Here is a 15527-nt window from a genome sequence, read left to right as displayed (position 1 = left end):
GGAGAGGAAAAGGTCACCTTTTGTCGAAGTGACACTGAAAAATTTACATAACAAGCGAGCAACGTAATAGCATGCCACAAATACATAACTCTTTAAGCAGGCTCGAATTAGAAATTAATGACTTCTAAGGCATCCAGATAAGATTGAAAATACTTTGACATGTGACATGTGGCTGACTGTAGTAAGCTTATAAACTTCACACAAAATTACAAGTACATAACAAGTTTCCTTTGTTCGCCTTTAATCAGTAAGCTATGGCGCTTTGAACACAAGGTGTTTGTAAATGATGCTACAGAGGCTGGTTGATAAGGGCTCTTTTTAAATTTCTTGTTAACTGAGTTATAGGGTGTCTGACATGGAAAGCTTGGTTATGTAAGAAATAGGATTTGTACGGCGAGCGATCTTAAAATGAGTCGATCAATTGTGTTTAGAAACAATGGCTGCATACCAAACTCTTTCTTTGTAAAAACGAACTTTCTAGAATCCTGACAGACCATCTTCTTCAGCAGAGTTATGAACGAAATAAGATTAGAATAATAAGAAGAATAACGAAAAAGTTACCTTTTGAAATAATAAAGAAAAACTTTACTATGTAACGGTCAAATGTGTAGCCCAGTTTAGGGAATTTACAATTTGGTCAACGTGGTTACGTCGCACATCAATGAAATTGATCACATGTCTAGATTTAATTAGAACATTAAGACATAGGAGAGTGTTAAGATTGAAGAGGTGTATTATGAAAAGTGGAACATTTGAAGTTACAGAATAATAATGAGCAGTTTCGTTGTTTATGACCAATAATTTACTTTTTCTTACAAAAACCCTGATGAGTGTGGGTGATGGCAAAATGTTTACGAGACGTTTTTTTATTTTTATTTTTTTAATTGTTTTGTATGTTTACGAAATTTAATTGGATAAAAGCTTAAGGCACAGTGTTCGGACTGATAATCAAAAGTTTTCTTTCCTAATTTCCCTATCATGGTGACAAAAAACACTAAATATACAAATAAGTTGGATGAAAAGATTAAAAGATAAAGAGCAAAACAGAACAACTATTTTGGGTTGAAGTTCAGGATTACAAGGATGGAACCCGGGCAACTGTACAACTGATGACGGAATAACACAGATTCAAAGAGGTAACGAGAGAATAGTTCCACAATGAAAGAAAAACATAACATCGAACGGCTGAAAATTAGTTGAAACAGCCTAGTGCAACCTTTAAAATCCTTTCAAAACATCATGAACAACGGAACCAAACGCTGGACAACTGTGAGTAAATTTTGTATTTTGCCATCTGAAAGGATTTGTTGTTAACCGTTATTGCAGTTGATGCTAGGTTTTGTCTTTTCTGTCCGATTGCATCGTTTTCACCTTTGCAACAGCCGTAATTTCTTGATCAATTGTAATTAGTATTGAAAAAGATCTTGCAGAGAGCTTACGAGATTTGTAAATTTTTGTATTCTTTGTTATTATTTTGTTACGTTTATTTTGTTATGTTTTTCTTATTTAATATCATTGTAGTTGATGCCAGGTTTTGTCTTTTCTGTCAGAGTTCCCTGTTTTCATCTTTTCAACAGGCGTAATATCCTTAATAAATTGAAATTAGCACTCGAAAAGATCTTGCAGACGCAGTGACAAATTGTGTGAGGTTCTAAATACTAGAAGCTTCTATCCTTAACAACTCGTCCTGATTCAGTTTCTAGCTTTCTGATTAACATTTTCCAAAGTCCTATCAGTATCCATTAAATATCAGATAATTTATTTTGTGCAGAAACAGTCACGTGATGAAATGATATCGCCAGATAAATCTTGTGGTATTTTGAGACAAGAATAGAATATCATGTGCTTTCGTGCCTCCATGGAGTCATTGGCAATAAAAGTAATGAAATTAGTCATTGGCAACAAATTAGTTATTGGCAACAAAACCTGTTTTATTATTAAAGTGGAGGTTTGGGAGAAATATAAGTGGTGGAAACACGAGCCACATTTTGTAAAGTTGATTTGAGTCGAGTTGAGTTGAGTGTCATACGGATTGCTGTCACTGAATCCACGTGTAACAAAATACACAGAAAATCCAGGAGATTAAAAGTAGGCAACCAGATGCTTTTCAAAATCAAGGCTGACTACGTCCAACCTTCCTTTGGTGTGCGAAAAATAAAAAAAAAGATTGTAAAAAAGAGGCTTCAAAACGTCTCAATGACCCTTTGAGGAAACAAGGCGTGCGTCACACGGGTTGCTGAATCCGCGTATAAAAAAGCAGAGAAAATCCAGGAGAAGAAACAAACAAGATAATTTTTAAATTAAGATTGACAAGGCGCAAGCCGCCAGTGAGAAATACCAAAACTTTAAAATATTAAAATAAAATAGCTTTAAAACGTCTCAAAGACTTTATGGGGAAAATGGAAAGTGTAGCACGGATTGCTCCTTTTCAATCTATGTGTAAAAGAGCAGAGAAAATCCAGGTAAAAAACAAGATGCTTTTCAAAATTAAGGTTGACTAGGCGCAACCTACCTGTGGAAACCCGAAAATTTATAACATTGAAAAAAAGGTTTAAAATGTCTCAAAGACCCTGTAGAAGAAAAGACGTGTGTCACACGGGCTGCTGCCACTGAATTCGCGTGTAAAAAGAGCAGAAAAGATCCAGAAGAAGAAACAAACAAGATACTTTTATAAATTAGGCTTAACTATGCGCAACCCATGTCTGGGAATTGGAAATGTTAAAAAAATCAGTAAACCTTCACAATATCTCAAAGACCTTTTGGTGAAAAAAGGCTTGTGTCAGACGGGTTGTCGGACCTGGACCCGCGTGTAAGAAAGAAGAGAAAATCCGCGAGAAGTTAAAAAAGGACGCTTTTCAAAATTAAGGTTAAAAATGAGAATTATACTAGGGCTGCGAAGCGGCCTGAAGTTGTAATTCAAATTGTATGAACAGTTGAAGTGAGAAATAAATGAGACAACAAATGGTAGGACTTTCCTGGTTAGTGCTTCAAACCACTTTTTAACGCCAACAGAAGGGCGAACCCCCCTGAAGAAACAGTAGAAGGGGCCTGGTATACCCACAAGGCCCAGGGACCTAGATCTCTTAGACCCATGATGCTTCGGTGGCTTTTTGACGCCATGGAATAGACAGGCAAAAGAGAGACCCCATAGAAGGGAGGGAAGAAGGGTGGGAAGCTCATATATTTCTCACTTCATCTGTTCATATAATTTGAATGATAACTTAGGGCCGCTTCGCGGCCCTAGTATAATTCTCATTATATTTCACAGGCTCCGTTCGAAATATATGAGACAACAAATGGTAGTTTTTAACGCTGCTACTAAGAGCGATAAAACAGCCATGGTTCCACATAACAAAACATTTATATATATTATATATAATTCAAAACTTAACAGGAGAATAGCTGAGTTTACACGTAGATCTACTTTGAGGATAAGACCCCTGTAGCAAAGTCTGAAGTAAACAAGGGTTTATAGTAAAATGTTCTGAAAGTTGAAGCAGAAGACCAGTCGGCTATTGGCATGATACTCGACAGCGGGACAAATGCATTGGCTGCTGCTGTCGTAGATGCACCACGCACAGAGTGAGCTTTAAAAATTTGACTGTCTATTTCTGCTGGACTCATAAAGGTTCGTGGCTAACGCCCCAACGTCGTAGAAGTGACCGGTTTGTGGGGGCGTTTAAATGAAATAAACAACTTATTGGGAAGAGAAGACGGGATAACGGGTCAAACATTCCTGGATAATTTTACATATTGTCTAAAACAATCCACGGGACGACAGAGCTTCTTGTCTTGGTCAAAGCGGGCAAAAAATTGCTTCCGCTGGTTCATCCGCATTGCCAGTTTTTCTAGGGACGGTGAGTTTGAAAGAAACTCCTGGAAGGACGCTGCAATGTCTGAGATCCAGGGAAGCCAAGGTAGAAATCTGTTCAGGACAGGTTAATGCAAACAGGGTGCTAACTTCAATGAGATAGTTTTAATTGATAGGGTGCTGCTTTTCCACAAAGAAATCATGTATTCAATCATGGCATCAACATTCCAGGTATGGGAATACCTGCGCTTGAGAGGACGTTTATTGAGAGCTCCTTTAAGGATCCTAGCAACGTAAGGATGCTGACCCACTGAAAAACTGTCTATCTTTGGATGAGTTGATGAAATAGCAGAACGAAGGACGTTAAGTGATCGGTATGCTAAGCCTTCGTTTAAGGGTTCTGTTAAGAAATTTAGAATGTCACTTATAGATGACGAGAGAGGGTCAATTTGCCGTCCAGAGGTACGACGAGGTGGAGGTACGAGTTGCTGCGATGAGTGGATCGGCAACGTTTGTTGAAATGCCCTCAGCTTGAAAACCTTGGTAGAGATGTGAAACACGGCCAAGTGAAGGCGAGGATACATTGGATGAACTCGGTTCAGGTCGGTCGGGTCCGTTAAGAGGGTTGGATTGTTCAGTAGCAAAACTAGCTGAGATATTAGAAGTCTCAGCAGAACCGGCCACCAGGGCTGGGCCGAGCAAGGAGAATTAGTTCCGTTTGGTCGATCGTTACCTTCGGTAGGGTTTTGGATATCAGATTGAAGAGGGGGAAGGCATAGCTCCGTAGAGGAGCCCAGTTTATCGTAAAGGCGTCTGTGTGGATGGCTTCCGGGTCGGGTCTCCAACTGATGTAATCCGACGGTTGGTTGGTTAGGCGACTCGCAAACAGATCCGTCAGACAATTCAGCAGAAAAAAGGCTGAATAATTGTTCGGACCAGCTTCCACTCGCTCATGTCCTTGAATTCTCTGGACTCCTTGTCCGCTGAGACGTTGTCTCTTCCTAGGATGTGAGAAGCTATCACAAGGATGTCTCTTTCCCAACACCAATCCCATATCTCTAAGGCCAGAGTCATATGTTGGGAGGAACGTGTACCCCCTTTCACGGGACGAAATCACATGTTTCCGTATTTCTGAAACGTGGCGGAAACATGTAACTCCATGTTTCCGTTATGTTTACGTCTTGCGGAAACGTGAAAATTCAAGTCTACGTGATTCCGTCACGTTTCCGGAAAGGAAATGCCAAGTCACGTTTCCGTCATATTTAAGCTAGCAGATTTCCGCCGTTGTTCGTTCCCGTCACGTTTCTGCAAACGGATTTGCAGTTGTTTGCTACATCTACCAAAGCACAAAAGCGAGATGGTTCTTTGAACAACAATGAATATTAACATTTTAACCAGTAGGAGACGAACTACAGCTGCAGCCGCAGGAAGTACCTCACCTCACACTTCATAAAATGACAAATATAAGGTGGTATGAGGAGTCCGTGTAAGGACCCTTAATGTATAAGGACTGTGCAGTGATCAGTATACGTTTGCTCCCTTACTCCTATGTACACTAGTTCTTACACATAACCGTACAAGTGTCAGGGCAATCTTATATTTATTCCCTTAACCCAGTAATCCAACTGAATTTTTAACCTTGCCTCTTCAAAGTTATACAATACTGAATATAGTTTTCATCTAAAAATATTCCTGGTACGTAACTTTCCAAATGTTTCTGTCAGGATGCGATTTGAGCTGGTTCGAAGCCAGTTGAGCCGGTAGGCCCAAATGAGACAGTTGTGTGAATTGAGCTGGTTGAGGGTTGTCCAATACACACAAACGGAGTCCAGTGGAATGGCACTCAGTCCATTGGTAATCCATTGGGAAATGTCTCCACATGGGGATTTATAAAAACTTAGAATATTTCCGATGGCTTCAGGTTGAGTAGGGGTCCATTCTACTCGTCCATTGGTACCAATGGTATGATTTGTACTAATGGAATTGCACCATTGGTGAAATGCATCTCATTGTAAAGTCGTAGAATTGTCGTGCTATTGGTGCCAATGGAATTGCACTTATTCGATTGGTGTTCCATTGGTGAAATGCATCTTATTATAAAGACTTAGAATATTTCCGATGGCTTCAGGCTGAGTAGGGGTGCAATCTACTCGTCCATTGGTACCAATGGTACGATTGGTACCAGTGGAATAGCACTCAATCCATTGGTATTCCATTGGTGAAATGCATCTCATTTTAAAGACGCAGAATATTTCCAATTGTTTCTGGCTGAGTAGGGGTGCATTCTACTCCTCCATTGGTACCAATGATACGATTGGTACCAATGGAATAGCACTCAATCCATTGGTATTCCATTGGTGTAGCGCATGTCATCATAAAGACTTAGAATATTTCCGATGGCTTCAGGCTGAGTAGGGGTCCATTCTACTCGTCCAACCAATGGTACAATTGGTACCAATGGAATTGCATTATTCGATTGGTATTCCATTAGTGAAATGCATCTTATTGTAAAGACTTTGGATATTTCCGATGGCTTCAGGCTGAGTAGGGGTCCATTCTACTCGTCCAACCAATGGTACAATTGGTACCAATGGAATTGCATTATTCGATTGGTATTCCATTGGTGAAATGCATCTTATTATAAAGACTGGATATTTCCGATGGCTTCAGGCTGAGTAGGGGTCCATTCTACTCGTCCAACCAATGGTACAATTGGTACCAATGAAATTGCACTTATTCGATTGGTGTTCCATTGGTGAAATGCATCTCATTATAAAGTCGTAGAATATTTCCAGTTGTTTCTGGCTGAGTAGGGGTGCATTCTACTCGTCCATTGGTACCAATGGTACGATTGGTACCAATGGAATAGCACTCAATCCATTGGTATTTCATTGGTGAAGCGCATGTCATTATAAAGAGTTTGAATATTTCCGATGGCTTCAGGCTGAGTAGGGGTCCATTCTACTCGTCCATTGGTACCACCAGTGGTACGATTGGTGCCAATGGAATTGCACTTATTCGATTGGTGTTTCATTGGTAAAATGCATCTTATTGTAAAGACATAGAATATTTTTTGTATATTCTTCGTTCTTAAAGCGTGCGAGCCCAAAACACACGCTAAATACAATGCCCGACATACAATATGTATATTCTTCGTTCTCAAAGCGTGCGAGCCCAAACACACGGTAAATACAATTTATATTCTTCGTTCTTAAAGCGTGGGAGCCCAAACACACACTAAATACAATGCATATTCTTCGTTATGAAAGCGAGCCCAAACACACGCTAAATACAATTTATATTCTTCGTTCTCATGCCATTTGTGTTTGCCTAAAGTGTGGGAGCCCAAAAGCGCTAAATAAATACGATATGTATATTCTTCGTTCTTAAAGTGTGCGAGCCCAAACACACGGTAAATACAATGTATATTCTTCGTTCGTAAAGCGCCAACGCTTGCATCAACGACAAATTTGTTGTTGATGTAAGCGTTGGTGGTCCTGTTGTCTAACTGGAGAGATACGTTTACGTGAAACTTGCCTTTGAGAAAGGTTTTTAAGCCAAAAAGGACGCCTTTAGCTCCAGATAATTGATGTGTTGGAGAGACCCTTTTTGTGACCATCTGCCATTGGTCTGAAGGGATTGATGAACTGCGCCCCAACCTTTCTTGGAGGCGTCAGTTGCGATGATCATATCCGATGGAGGAAGGTGCACGGGACTGCCGTTTGCATTGAGGGTGTTTCAACCACCACGCAAGTTCTACTCTGGCACTCGATGACAGGGCAAACAAAGCGTCGTAAGACTCCTGGTTTATTTGTAGGCCCCTTATCAGATCTGACTGCAAGTTACGAAAGTGTAGTGGAGCTCGCCAAATGGCTGGTCTCGAGGACTCTAACAGACCTATTAAACTTGCTAGGTTTCGCAATGTGATACTTTGAGAAACGAGCAGACTGTGACAACAGTCTAGAAATTTGTTGTCCTTTTCTGCCGGGAGTGATATCATCATGCACAATGAGTCTATTTGGAAACCCAGGAAGGTTATCACTTGTGTTAGAATCAGTAATGATTTCCTGAGGTTTATTGGAAAACCTAGGGACTAGAGGAGAGTCACTACCAGCTGAGTATTTCTCCCAGCTTCCTCCATTGCTGCAGCCAAAAGAAGAAAGTCGTCCAGGTAAATAAGGACTCGAATAGCCTTCCTCCTCAGGAATGCGGCAACAGGTTTTAGAACTTTCGTAAAAATTCTGGGGGCTGAACACAGGCCGAATGGGAGAGCTTTGAACTGGTAACATGTTCCCTTCCAAATGAAGCGAAGGAACTTTCGGAAAGACTCGTGAACAGGTACAGAAAAGTGAGCATCTTTTAAATCTATATTTGTCATAAAATCTCCTGGTAATAGCAACGTCTTTAGGCAACTGAGGTTTTTCATCTGGAAATGCCCGATTACGGTGAACTTGTTCAAGGAACGTAGGTCTACGGAACCAGACGCATAGATCCTCCCTTTTTGGATACAAGAAACAGGCGGCTGTAAAAAGCGTCTCTGGTAAAAGGAGTCTTATGTATGGCCCCTTTTTGCAATAACTCGTTCACTTCATGGGATATTAGGAGTGCTTCCTGATCCGATGTTTGGATAAATGGTGGAGACTTTTGAAAAGGAGTTTTGAGGAAACTTATCTTGTAACCTGAAACAATTGAGAGAATCTGTGAGTCCGATGTTAGGGTTCTCCAAGACACTATGCACTCTGAGAGTCTGGCTGACGTCCCTTCTGGTGAGGGGAACGAAAAAGCCCGTTTTTTGAACGAGGCTCTTGGTAATTTGACCGAAATTTATAAGGGTTTTGAATACCCAGTGGATTGATCCTTGTTAAAGGTGTCTCCTCGATGTCTGCTTTGGGACTGGGATTTATTATTACGTCTAGCAAAGGATTTCCCTGTAGTTTGTGCCACGTTTTTCGTGAGACCCCTGGACAATTCGGCCTGTTTTGAGGCCAAGGAGGGGAAATCACCTCCGAATAGTCATGATTTTGCATTAGGCAGAGGTAGTTCCGCGAGGTTTATCCTCGAACGGTTTATGGCTGCGAGGACTCTCTGTCGTCTCAGGATAGACAGCCGAGCATTGTCTGAGCCTAAAAGGCAAAGAGCTTGCTCCAAAGCTACTTTAATTTCCTCATAACTTGGAGCTGAATCATTTTCGATACAATCATGAAGGCCACAAAGTGGGCCCGTGGCAATTAAGAAAGCACCCTGAACATGTGCAAACTTTTTCACTTTAAATGGTACTTGATTCAACAATTGTTGATCGAGTTTTGGAGCAGACAGTGCATCCACTTCAGGATTTGCCCAGTCATCCAAAATAACGAGAGATTGCTGTTAAGATGAAAGATAATTTTCTCCGAAAATTAGTATCAAGAAACTTGGAGAAAGAAGCTGATGGTTTCCAGGAGGTTGACTTGGCAAGTGGGTGGAACAGCCTGTGATCATCACTAGATTTCGCTGAGTTTTCAGCTTCGTCAGATGTCTTACTAGACTCTGTTGGTGCCTTAGTAGGCGCTACGGGTGCCTGAATAGGCTCTACGGGTGGCCTAATGGGCGTAGTAGCTGTCTTAAAAAGACGCTTCGGTCGTCAAAGATTCGCTAATCTCCAAGCCTGACGTTTCACCCGACATAATCGACAAAGCATCATCATCAGTGAAACATACTAGCAAAAGTATGGCTCGGTGACATAACAACACAAGTTGACGAGGCTTGCTCAACACAACAACTTTATTCTCTAAGCATCTTGGTTAATACAACAGCTTAACACAACTTCCGGTTACGAATATATTACACTGCTTTCCCCCAGATTTTCAGGATGCTCTTATACCCAAGACATAGTGATAACCTACAGTTACAGGTTACGTTTAACAACTGGTTTTCTAATCCTTTGAGATCTTCGCAAAACTGTAGGTGGACGACTTACAACTAAAGGAGATACAACAGTATCCTCGTTTTCGGGCAGATCTACATGTGGTTCAGAAGTACTATCGAGAGGATTCACATTATCATCATTTATTTTCTGACCACTTGATTCAGGCACCACGACATCTGGCTCACTGACATCATCTGGTACATTATCATGTGCTCTTATCATGTGATCAGTGTGCACATATCTGGTTTTGTGTCCTGTCCTAACTACATAGGTTCTGGGCCCACAAACTTTAATTATAGTGCCTGGAATCCACTTATCAGTCTTAGAATTAGCCCTCGAGTTTCGTACCCGCACCCTGTCATTTCTTACAAAGGATCTTTCCCTCTTACATTTCAAATCCTTATACATTTTCTGTTTCTCTTGCTTATTCTCTACAACTTGTGCCAGATTAGGCTTAATCAGACTTAATCTTGTTCTTGGGCAACGCTTCACCATCAACTCAGCGGGGGTCACACCAGTTGTACTGTGAGGGGTTGTGCGATACCGAAATAGAAAATTAGCAAGTCTGTGTTTCATAGAGATGCCCGTTTTACCCTCAAGCACTTGTTTAACTAAAGCATCCTTAACAACTCTCACAGACCTCTCCGCTGCCCCATTAGATTGAGGGTGATAGGGTGGAACGAACGTGTGCTTGATGCCGTTTTTGCGCATGAATTCAGCAAATTCAATGGACGTAAACTGTGGTCCGTTGTCAGACATCACCTCTTCAGGTAAACCATGAGTAGCAAAAATTAAACGGAGCTCATCAATAGTCCGTTCAGTAGTTGTAGAGCTCATATGTTTCACTTCAATCCACTTTGAGTGGCTATCGATTACTACAAGGAAGTAATCATTACTCTTCTGACAGAAATCAATATGGATCCGTTGAAATGGTCTAGTTGGCCACTTCCATGGGATCAGGGGTGCACTGGGTGGGGCATTTCTAACATTTTGGCATACTGTACATACTCTCACTGCTTCCTCGATTTCCTGATCCATTTTTGGCCACCACATGCATGTACGAGCAATTGCTTTCATACCACATATACCAGGGTCTTCCCAATGCAACTGCCCCAGCATTTTGGCTCTAAAGATTGGTGGAATAATCACCCTAGAGCCCCAAAGGACACAATCCTGTTCACAGGACAGCTCATTTCTTCTATTATGATAGGGTTTGAGGGTCTCATCAGGACACCCTTCTGGCCAACCTGACATCACAAATTGATGTACCTTACCAAGTACAGGATCTACAAGGGTTGCCTTTCCTATATCTCCTGCAGTGATTGGAAAATCATCATCAATTACACTCACACTGTAGACCACACCCTCACTTCCCACTGTGGAGTCCTCATGTGGTAGGCTTGAGAGAGCATCACAGTTGGCATGGTCTTCAGATCTTTTGTATTCAATCTCATAGTCATACGCCGAAATTACTAGAGCCCACCTCTACATTCGAGCTGCAGCTAGTGTGGGGATAGCGGATTTTGGATTGAAAATTGCCAACAATGGTTTGTGATCAGTGATCAGGGTAAACTTACGCCCATACAAAAAACTGGTGAATTTTTTTACACCAAAAACAATTGATAATGCTTCACGCTCAATTTGTGCGTAGTTCCTTTCACTTGAACTCAGTGTCCGAGAGGCATAGGCTATTGGCCTCTCCTGGCCATCATCCATCACATGGCTAATAACTGCTCCAATTCCATAGCTGGACGCATCACAAGCAAGTCTCAGTTCACGGTCCCCATCATAATGCACCAACAGTGCATCACTGGTGAGACCTTGTTTACAAGCTTCGTATGCTTGCTGACGCTCTTTTGTCCATGTCCACTGGACACCCTTTTTGAGGAGCTCATGTAGTGGTGCTAGTGTGGTTGCTAAACCTGGTAGAAATGGGTGATAGTACTGGACCATACCCAAAAAAGATCTCAACTCACTGACGTTTTGTGGTACTGGTGCCCTTTTTACAGCATCCACTTTTTCCTCAACTGGTGCAAACCTTCAGCATCTATCTTCAAACCCAAATAGACAACTTCCCTCTTCAGAAATTCACACTTTGCCATCTTCAAATGCAGGTTATATTTATGCAACCTCTCCAATACCTCAGCCAGGATTTTCTCCTGCCAACTGACACCACCAATAAGAATGTCATCCTGCTTACACACACATTTTTCTACTCCTTGCAAAATCATATCCATTTTAGCTTGGAATATTTTAGGTGCTGATTTAACCCCATAGGGTAATTTGCTGTAGGAATAGAGTCCCTTGTGTGTGCTAATTGTCAGGTACTCACGACTTGCTTTATCAACACTTAGCTGAGCATATGCATGCGACAAATCAAGTTTGCTGAAAAATTTTGATCCCGAGAGGGCAGCATACAAGTCCTGTTGGGTGAGAAGGGGATACTGCTCATCTTCAACAGCAGAGTTGATGGTTACTTTGTAGTCCCCACAAATTCTAACCGATTTGTCAGCCTTTGGCACAACTACTATTGGGCTTGCCCAGTCTGATCTGTCAGTTTTAACGATTACCCCATTTTTCTCTAATTTATCCAACTCCTTTTCAACTTCATCTTTTAGTGCATATGGAACCCTACGTGGCTTAATAAATATGGGCTTTGCACCATTTTTCATGGTGAGGTGTGCTTCCAACCCTTTCATGCCCTCATAGCTATCTTTGAACAACTCACTGTGTTTAACTAGTAATCCATCAAGTTGACTTTTGGCACTTTCCAACTCGGATCTTGTTAAACTAAATATTTCACCCCACTCAAGCCTTATATGGTTTAACCAATTTCTTCCCAGCAAAGTAGGCTTCTTCTCATAATCAGCTACAATAATTGGCAATGTATATTCATGGCCCTTGTACACTACATCACACAGCATTTCACCACACAATGTAAGGGTTTCACCCGTATAGGTTTTCAATTCAACTTTTGACGGACGAAGTGGAAAATTACTGAATTTCTGAAAATGTGTGCTCTTACTCATTATTGAGTAATCAGCTGCAGTGTCTACTTCCATTGAACATGGTGAACCATTTATGGTCATTTCTACAGTATAACTTTTGTTGGTAGGATTATCTGTACCAACTGCATACATGGAATAAATACCTAACTCATCATTATCATCATAACCTTCTGTGTTTGATTCTAAGACACTATGAACAGTACCTTTAGCTCCTGGTTGTTTTGTTTTCATGCTAGACTCAACATCTTTACTGCGACAAACTGATGCAAGGTGACCTACTTTGCTACATTTGTAGCATTTTGCTGACTTAAATTTACACTTAAATGCAGCATGCTTACCACCACACCGGTAACATGAGGGTTCCTTAATGTTTACAGTTTCCAGTTTATTTACTATGCCTTGGCTGTCATCACTTGCACTGACAGGACGGAATTCTTGGGTGTTCTTCTCTGCCATTTCCATTGACTTTGCAATCTGGCACGCTTTCTCAAAAGAAAGATCCTCGGTGTTCAAAAGTTTATTCTGTATTTTGGGATTGTTCAATCCGCACACAAAACGGTCTCTCAGAGCTCGGTTGAGAAACTTCCATAGTTACAATGAATCGATAACTTCTTCAAGGCCACAATAAAGTCACTGATGGATTCGTCTTGTTTTTGAAAGCGAGTTCCAAAATGAAAACTCTCTGCTATCTCCAATGGCGCTGGATTGTAATGTTTCTCCAATGCTTTGACAATGTCCGCAAAAGGAGTGTCTTTTGGTTTCACTGGTGCCAGCAGATTGCTCAGGGTAGAATATGCTTCGGGTCCAATCTCAGTCAGAAAGATAGCACGTTTTCTATTTGCAACTGCGAGATTGGCTTCCTCTTTACCCTCGCCTGTTTCTTCTATGATATTATTTGCCATGAAGAACATTTCCATTCTTTCCACATAGGAACGAAAAGTCTCTCGCTCAGGGCTGAACTCGCCGACACGACCAAACAATCCAATTCCCGCCATTTTGATAGCACGTGCTCAAACTTTGATCAAGTTGCCTCGGTCGAAAACAAACCTTTTTCCTCACACAGAGAAAATCAAAACTTCACGGGATTTCTCATGCGTCTTCGTGCATGTTGAGTATCCCATCCTCGTCGCCAAAATGAAACATACTAGCAAAAGTATGGCTCGGTGACATAACAACACAAGTTGACGAGGCTTGCTCAACACAACAACTTTATTCTCTAAGCATCTTGGTTAATACAACAGCTTAACACAACTTCCGGTTACGAATATATTACAATCAGTATCTGCAATAGTTTCTGGCTGATTTGCTCGGGACTCTAACGAGTCTATTCGGTTGGAAAGACGTTCAATCGCCTGAAGAATCTTCTGAAGGGAATCGCTTTCGTCCTTGCGTCGTTTCGGCGGAGACCCTTCATGATGTACGTCAGGCGACGAAACGGAGTTTTGGCGGGAAGATGGCGACCAAGAACGAGACCTTTTACGCGACTTGTGTCCTCTATGGGACATGTTCAACGATTTTAAATATCCTGAACAGTGACAAATATCACCTAAAAGAAACCTACTGTGTAAAAACACAAGGTATAGCCTAAAAAACGATTAGAATTTGTAAAAAAAAGCAGGGCAAAAGCAAAATACTTACCGAATGGTTTGAAGAACAAGGAAAAAAGCCATCGAAGCATCATGGGTCCACGATATGTAGGTCCCAGGGCCCTTCTATTGTTTCTTCACGGGGGTTCGCCCTTCTGTTGGCGTTTAGAAGTGGTTTGAAGCACTAACCGGGAAATTCCTACCATTTGTTGTCTCATACACTTTGAACGGAGTCTGTGAAATATAATTTTTGTGTCTGCATTTCGAATGCGTGTTAAAGAACAGTGTAATTGAGATATATTTGTCAAGATGTCACTTTAAATAGACTGATTAACTTGGTGGCCTGATTAACGGAGTTCCACTCTAATGATAAACTTGCCAAGCTATATAAAAAGTGTGAAAAGGTCTGATACTGTATCAGTAAGCTCTGTACTCGAGTATGTCAATATTTGAGTATCTCTGTCTTCTCCTAGTGTTTTTCTTTATTTCTGCTTTTAGTTCTCATTTCTTTATAATTTTTTTGTTTTATTTCATGGAGACAAATACATCTGTAAAATTTTAAATTTGTTCTATTAGTATTAATGCATTTCTTTTCGTGTAATTTTACTAAAATGTACAGTAAAAATTAATAAAATTCAAAAGAAAAGTTGCATGGCAACTTCTCTTGATTGGAGCAAATTTTTCCCTTCGAACAAAGTCTTTTTCCCTCTATGAATTATTGAAACCTTTTTGCATTCTGAGCCACTTTTAACCATTCTGAGAAATCGGAGCAGCTTTTAGTGTTTATATTCGTCTTACCATTTTCTGAATATTTCCGAATAATCTCCGAATATGTTTCCTAAAGGCTATACATGCGTTCCCGAATATCACGAATTTTAAGTAAGATTCTCGACGTTTGCCGGAGATTTCCGAGGAGGTTTCGAAAATCTTTTGACTTGATATCGACAGTTTTTGGCTCATTTAGCATAACCGTATTACACATTTTTCCATAAATGTCGATATCTTCACGTTTGAAAGATAACATACCTTATAAAGATGAGATGGTTTTTAGAGCCTTGGAAAGCTTACTTTCTTAGAGTGATTAGAGCAAATGACAGAAAAAAGTTTCGTTTTCGTTTTAACAAATTGGGGGAAACTTTTTAAAGAAAAATTCGGCAACTCGTGGAAAACCTTTCTCCCTTATGTGGAAACAAGGCGAGAAATTTTGTTTCTTTTAT

General features: G+C 40.7%; 2 pseudogenes; both read right to left on the bottom strand.

The window, feature by feature from the left end:
• Window positions 1-4196: 4196 nt before the first annotated feature.
• On the bottom strand, window positions 4197-7811 carry LOC149108103 (uncharacterized; annotated as a pseudogene).
• Window positions 7812-8433: 622 nt separating this feature from the next.
• On the bottom strand, window positions 8434-15512 carry LOC149108102 (uncharacterized; annotated as a pseudogene).
• Between the last annotated feature and the right edge of the window lie 15 nt (window positions 15513-15527).

This window comes from Orbicella faveolata, unplaced genomic scaffold (genome assembly GCF_042242905.1).
Source record: "Orbicella faveolata isolate gen_17 unplaced genomic scaffold, um_ofav_v1 contig_26, whole genome shotgun sequence".
Classification (NCBI taxonomy): domain Eukaryota; kingdom Metazoa; phylum Cnidaria; class Anthozoa; order Scleractinia; family Merulinidae; genus Orbicella; species Orbicella faveolata.
This window is presented reverse-complemented; position numbering and strand designations above follow the sequence as displayed.